General features: G+C 35.0%; 1 pseudogene; it reads left to right on the top strand.

The window, feature by feature from the left end:
• The first annotated feature begins 2,688 nt into the window (after positions 1-2,688).
• On the top strand, positions 2,689-4,166 carry LOC129576478 (ras-related protein rab7-like; annotated as a pseudogene).
• The last annotated feature ends 3,495 nt before the right edge of the window (positions 4,167-7,661 follow it).

The following is a 7,661-nucleotide window of genomic DNA, read 5'->3' as shown; positions in this document are numbered from 1 at the left end:
TCTCTCTCTCTCTCTCTCTCTCTCTCTCTCTCTCTCTCTCTCTCTCGACAGAGAGAAGCGCAAAACGAGGCAAAGAAACACACCACCAAATCCACAAAAAATTTGACCAATTTGACTCTTTTTCTGTCCGTTGAAACTAATCTCGTTTATTATTATTTGAACGGCCAAGTTTGTTTCGGCTTTGAAATTGATTGCGTGTATTTACAGCGAAAGAAGAATGGATTCAAGCCTCTCAGCGGACGCAGAATGAAGATTTTTTTTTTATATATATACACTTAAATTATGTAAAGCCGATGAATTGATTAATTTTTTTGTGATTTATTGAACAAGAGCTGTATCATCAATTTGTGAATATAAGTGTTCGTGTTTGTTCAATTCTATCCGATTTTTTTTCATCCTAGCTTTTTTTTTTCTTCCTTGGCCGATTTTTTGTTGCCACAATTAATAAGCGATTTCTTCTTTATACGTGTGTTTCTTTTTCGGTGTGTAACTAAATCGTCTATTGACGATATACAAAAAGTGATGACACAACTTATTTATTCTTTTGTTTACTAGTTGCCGTTTTATCTTTCCCGATGAGAGGCCCGATATTCCATTCCATATATAATTTACTTCGATAAATCTGTTGTTATCTTTTTTGCTCTTTCATAAATAACATTCCCAGCTCCAGAATTTTGGTCGTCTCGCGCGTACATTTGATGCCATTTTAATTGCTATTTTGTTTGCTTTATTTGGATCAATCAGCATATTAAGTGAGCTCATTAGTGCAAAATGATTTCATAGAAAGTTCTTGAACATCCGAAAACGAACAACAAATGCGCAAAACAAAATAAAACGAAAAAAATATTGTTTTTTCCGTACGCGGGAGCTCCAATAAATTTGTTTGAATATAGTATAGAAATTCTTTGGACTTGTTCAAGTTTCTCCAGTGCTTTTTTTCTCTCTATCTATAAAACGCAGAATTTTATCGTAAAAAAAAAACAACAACAGAAAAATCACGTGGTTTCTATATGGCTTCTCACTTCTATAACAATTCCCCGGGGCATTAATCGGCCGCGTTTAAAACAAAACAAACATATATGTTTAATTTCAACACAAAAATGTTGTCGTAAATCGAGTTACTTCATGGGAACATCGGTACAATATGGAAATCTTGTAGGAGCTACTATAAAACAAATATACATACAGCATCGAATTAGAGAGACGTGCTGCGTACGACGTATAGTATCCTACGCAGAATATTTTCATTTTTTGTTATAGTTCAACGCGATGTGTGTGTGTGTGTGTTTTTTTTTCTTTTTTTTTTCTTCTTTATCAATCGTACATTCCATTCTAAAGACCAAAGCAGCGGGTATCACAACAATAACAAGAGAAAAATCATCAATTTTTTTTAGTTATTCTTTTATTTGTGTGGCTTTTTTTTTGGAAAAAATCGTTTTGTATCTGTTTCCGGATCGATAAAGAAACAATGTCACCATTTAAATTCATATCAAACGATGATATCACATGGCATAGAGTTGTTAAATAACCGATAATTTGTGAAGATTTCCATAAATCTCAAGATCATTAGATTTTATTTGGTTTGATGACAAACTGTGACTGTGTGTTATATTCCTTGTGCCCGGTTGGTTTTGTGGAGTGAAAACTATTATTTTTAATTGAAAAAACAAACGCCATTTGCTTGTCTGAACGAGTGATTGAGCACGCACATACGAACATACTCAGACAGAAAAGACGCGTAAGCAAATAGAGTTGATTCCATTCGCACGCGGCAATGGATTCGAAATTAAAACTGAACGTAACCAATCCAAATGAAACCAACATCTCCCATTGAGATCATACTCATCATTTGCGTCGCCGTTTTCGCTCTCTCTCTCTCTCTCTCTCTCTCTCTCTCTCTCTCTCTCTCGTCTTTCGGTGTCATGTGTCTAACATATAGCGCCCCTCTCATCATATATCGGTTATTGTAGCCTATTCGGTTCTACCTTTTAGTCTGGTGTAATATTCAAAACTTATAGTATAGCACTTACCGCCTGTGTCGACTGAAATGAAATGGCTTCGTTTACGGCCAATCATACTCTTCATTTGTCGTTTTTTTTTTGGTTTTTCATTTTCTCCTTTCGGTTGATGCACATGATTCCAAACACATAAATCGGTTTATTATTGTCGCCACATAATTTTCTGGTGCAAGAAACTTGAATTCAACACCAACTCAAATTCAATCCCGAGATTGAAAGAATCGATTGTGATATGGAGATAAGGCCCCGAAACACATACAGAATAAGAATAAGAATACAAAAACCAATTCAATATCAATAACAACACAACCCAGATTCAATTCAAAACGATCGATTCAAACTCCATTTTTAGATATTGACGGTGCGATATTTATTGCTGCACGTCTTGCTGTTTTCGAACTAATTAGCTAATTCTAACTTATAATGAAGAGAAGAAAAAAACTACGAGGACTTGGTGAATTATTGACACTATTCGAGACTAAATTCTTTTTTTTCTCTGTCTCTCTCTGCTCCAAACACAGACTTTATCGACAATTTTTTAAGGCCAATTATTCCAGTTTGTGTATACGATCGAACATATATTTATATATTGAAACTTTGTTTTTATTTCTCGTAAATTTACTGAATTGTGACAATGTCAATTGTGAACAAAATGCCAGGTATGGCAATTTCCACTATCCACTCAGAAATCATTTTAATTATTCATCGTAGGCAGAGTTTTATTTTTAGTTGAATCTACATTGACTGCATAATTTTTAAGGTCTTTAAAGAAATGCCCTAATTTCCTATGATTCAGTGTGAGTCATCTGTAATGAACTAAAAAATGTGACAGGACAGGACAAATAATCATATTTGAAAAAGAGATTTTGGATAATTCTCTTTTCTATGTGCAAGTTAGTAAAACGTTTCTAATGAATCGATATTTTCCTGGACAACTTACGAATAAATATGATGGTATAATTTTAGAAAGTTTAATTTTTGTGACAAATTCAAATTTGGGGCCAACTGTTATGGTAAATGAACCTATCAATAATCATTGATATCTATAAATGAAGGTTTAAATAAATCGTGTTTTCAATCAATTGTTGGCTAATTATAATAAAATATTACTTTGTATCGGATTACAGCCACAATTGGAGCCAACTTTTCAACAAAGGAGATATTAGTTGACCAACATATTGTTACTATGCAGGTATGTGCAAACAAAATGGTGTAGTGACGTTCTTTTGCATCCACCACTTTAATAATATTGCACTCTTTTCCATCTTCTTTTTTGCATAATTCAATTTCAACATCAGAGACTTCTGGTATGTATTGTTTATCATATCGTTGTGAATTTATCAGACTTCAACTGCTTTGATTCATTGGGTTTGTAGGTCAAGAAATTTATCAGTCGCTGGGAAGTATGTTTTATCGTGGAGCTGATTGTTATGTACTCATGTTTGATGTGACTGCACGAAATGCATTCAAGAATTTAAATTCATGGCATGATAAATTCCTGACTCACAGCACTCCATCTGATCCAAAACGATTTCCATTTTTTGTTCTTGGTAATGAAGTGGAATTGGAGAATCGATCGGTATGTTGTTTCGCGTGAATAATGAAATAGAATAAAAAATTTCAAACGAATTTTAACCATAAACGATTGCAATTGTTCACAGGTGACTCCCAAACAGGCTGAATAATGGTGTCAATCGCACAACAATATTCCCTACTTTGAAATATCAACGAATGAAGATATCAATGTCGAACATGCTTTCGAAATGATTGCTAAAAATGCACTAGATCAACTAAGTGAGGTGAGTAATCAAACTGTAAAAGATCGAGATACTCTCTTGTTCCATTTTCCACTTCCGTTTTTTTAAAAAAGAAAGCACATTGAATCATTCAATCTCTTTTAAAACGTTTGAAATTGATGAACATTTCGTATTTTAGGATGATTCCGATGTTTCATCGGAAAGCCCATTTGAGATGAAGACCGAAAAGACAAAGAAATATAGAACACTGTGGCAGAAAATCAAGTGGAAACTGACGATAGAAAGAAAATATAAACAGTTTTAAAGGTTATTTGAATAAGCTAAACAGAATGAATGGAAATATTCGGGTCATATATGAACAGTGAACACTAGTGACATCAACCACAACAACAATGTAAATTAAATATGATATAAATTCAATCAGAAGTAAAAAAACCAAATCGAAAAACTGAAATATGACTGTGTATGATTAGCATTAGATTCCATTGAACATGATGAAGCCTTTTCATTTCGATACATTTTCCGGGCTCTTCTGACTTTGCCTTATCAAAATCCTATTGAAAAAAATATATGAATTCAGACACTATATACAGTGTACACGTACAGTGTCTGAAATTCAAATACGAAGAGCTTTCTTTCATGTTATCTCCCCGCTTCTTGGAGCTGTTGACACCGACCAGTGCAGAACAAAATGAAAATGTAAATTATGATTCGCAAACAAAATTAAAATTGCTGCTGCGTTGCTGGTTATCTGCATAAATGTCTTTCGCATGTTGAAGGGATACGTGTGCGCAGTGTTGATGGTTTTAAGTGAAACCGATGGAATGGAATGGAGTCTCCATTATGGAGGATGGATAACATCGGTATCGAAAGAAAAAACAAAGTATGTTTACGCATTTACGTTATTAATTTTTGTTACATAAATTCTAATACTTGGTGTAATGTGACGCGTACGTATGTGCCACACCAGTCAACATGGCAGACGCCAATAATAATTGCCTAGAGGAAGAGGGAGAGAGAGAAGAAAAAAGTCAATTATCACGCGTGGAAAATATATATTTATTATAAAATGAGTTAAAAACTCAATGGGAATATTTTAATGTTGGCACAATTTAGATGCAAGCGAGATGTCTGCATTTCCATGGATAAATGGTTGCATGCATTGAACGGCAAACGAGTGTGCCGTATATGTAGAAATCTGTCCATTTGGAATGGAACGGTGCACAAGAGAGGAAAAAAGCGAGCAGAAAAAAAAATCAAAATAAATAAGAGCCAGCCATCGACAGGCAACAACAATAACAGCGCGCCGTAGCACCACCAACAACAACAATGTAATATAAAGTGTGATACAAGCTAATTAACATGTAGACATACTTATAATCATTAATTAATCTCCGTTCTGTTTCTTGTTTCGTCTTTGTTGTGTTGATTCGGTATTTTGAGTTCATTCGTTGGGTGCGTTGCGCAAACCAGTGTTTGCGCGATGAAGAGCAGCAACGAAGAGAGCGCGCATGGGGGAAAGATAAAGAAAACGGCTGACGATTTGCATATATGTTGCTATTGTACATATATTTGTAAGTTCATTCGACCGCAGATGATCTCGTTTAATCTCTATAAGTTTGTATCATCTTTGATATTTAACTGCTGCTCCAGCATCTTGTTCGGTTTCAACTGCTCTTTGCGCCTCTGCTAATAGTTATTTATACCGTACCAAGTGCAATCGATTTTGGTGTCGTTTCGTCTTTATCTCTGTCTCTCTCACTTGTGCAGTGTATATAACCTTTCAGTTGCTTCTTTATCAGTGCTGTTGTGTCGTTTTTTTCTGCCTCCTTGTCACACACACACACACACACTCGCCCGTCACCATAGAGTTCGCTTTATACACAGCTACTTATGAATTGGCTAGTTTTAGATTTCCATAAATCACACTTTTTTTGAGGTCAAATTAAAAATACAAATGAAATTAAACGAATACGAACTAACGGAAATGGGCGAGAGAGTGGGATAGAAAGACAAAAAAAATACAGTCGACTGTGTTATACACAAATGAACATGAAAGAAGAAGAAAAATGCGCTTAAAATTATGGATATGGATTCAAATATGAATAAATAAAGATATGAATTTTAATTGCGCTATTTTCTGCGCTGCTAATGTTATAAAAAGCCACAAGTCGTATAACAGTCATCGAAAGCGCACACCGAACTGATAAGCGCGCCATTTGCATACACACATTCACCATGATTCGATATGTGTGTTATAAAATATGTTTGTTTTCCATTGAGTTTGAGAAAAAAAATCTCTGCTGAAGAGAGAAAAAAAAAGTCACTGATCACTTCTCATAATTATAGGCTTCAGACACGCTGAACATCTGAACTTAAAGCCAAATTATATCGACTTTATTTCTAATACGATTAATTTGAGATTTGGAGAGACAAAAAAAAGCGACCACAGTTTCGCGTGATTTTACTCAAAATGTAGCGAATGGGAGTTGTTGACGTCGCCGCATCGACTTAAGATAACAATAGCTATGCAATATGAGTGTGATGTGATGTAGAAATGCCAATTTGTGTCCTGATTCACAAAATATTCTCGTCTCAGCCAAAAACCAAAATCTGGTTTTTAATTAGCGATTCCTGATTATCTGCATTGCACGGCAGCAACGTGGCCGCAGCAGTGGAAGCAGCAGCAGCAGCAGCAGCATAGGCTATGGCACTGAAATTTACATATTGCTCTCTGATATCATTTTTCTATCTGGTGATATTATTTTAAAATGTCTCATAAATAAAGTGTCATTTGGAAATAGCATTTGGTAACATTTTGCGATTGCGGCGGCATTGTTCCAAGATAAAAACAGAAAAACAACAAAAAAAAACCAGAAGAAAAATAAAGAAAGCTTGAAATAATATTGCGCCACATCCATCGAAGGAATTCGATCGAAAAATTATTTGGTCCACTTTGAATATTAGCAGCAGTGACAGCAACAGCAGCCGGTTTATCAGAAATTGTAATTCACCGCTCCACAGTGCAGCAGCAGCGAAACGAGAAAAAAAATTAAGCACACCAACACCAACACTGATGGCTAAAAGTCACTTCGTTAAAATTGGTCAAAATCACGATATCTAACATCAAAGATACGACAAGCAATTAAATGTTGATTCATTGAGTACGAAAGCAAGAGCTGTAGATGCAGACGCGCGATTCCAAAATAGAATGAGTTTGTTGGTTTTTTTTCTCTCTCTCTCTCTCTTTCATTCTCCATTTCGTGAGAATATAAATGCACTTGCGTACATTAACACAAGACGATATCCAGCTGAGAAATTACAACATCTTATGAAAATTGATAAAAAAAAAACAACACGAATCACATGTGTTCATTCCGTTTGACTGTTCAACTGTTCCATCATATTTTTTTTTTCTTTTGAATTTTTTGTTCCATCGTTCGTTTAGTCCCTGAACGATCCCCTTGCATTTTTTTTCTGGTTTCGTTATTACATGTTGTTTGTTTTTCTTGATTTTTGATCCAAATCTCATATTCAATTCTATTCAATTGTCTCAACACGAATGCACTTGGTTGACTGTATAGCCATTTTTAAAAATTGACAGACACACGGCTGACATCAACTTCAAAACACACCGTGAAGCACCGTGGCATGCTCCATTTCGATTTTCAATTTCCATATATCACTTCCACGTAAATTCCATTCATCTGCATTCGTTTCGGTCTTTGGGATTTTCAACATGGCAAAACCTTTTAATTACCCCATCAACGAACGAAAGTCAAACTCATCACTTGAAAAAAAACTTATTATAATCCTCTCTTCAACAATAAGCAATATCGTCTCCACCGTACGAAATTCGGCTGGTGTGATAGAGAGAGAGAGAGAG

Source organism: Sitodiplosis mosellana, unplaced genomic scaffold, assembly GCF_009176505.1.
Source record: "Sitodiplosis mosellana isolate CC-2019 unplaced genomic scaffold, AAFC_SMos_1.0 Smas_scaffold_6191, whole genome shotgun sequence".
Taxonomy (NCBI): domain Eukaryota; kingdom Metazoa; phylum Arthropoda; class Insecta; order Diptera; family Cecidomyiidae; genus Sitodiplosis; species Sitodiplosis mosellana.
This window is presented reverse-complemented; position numbering and strand designations above follow the sequence as displayed.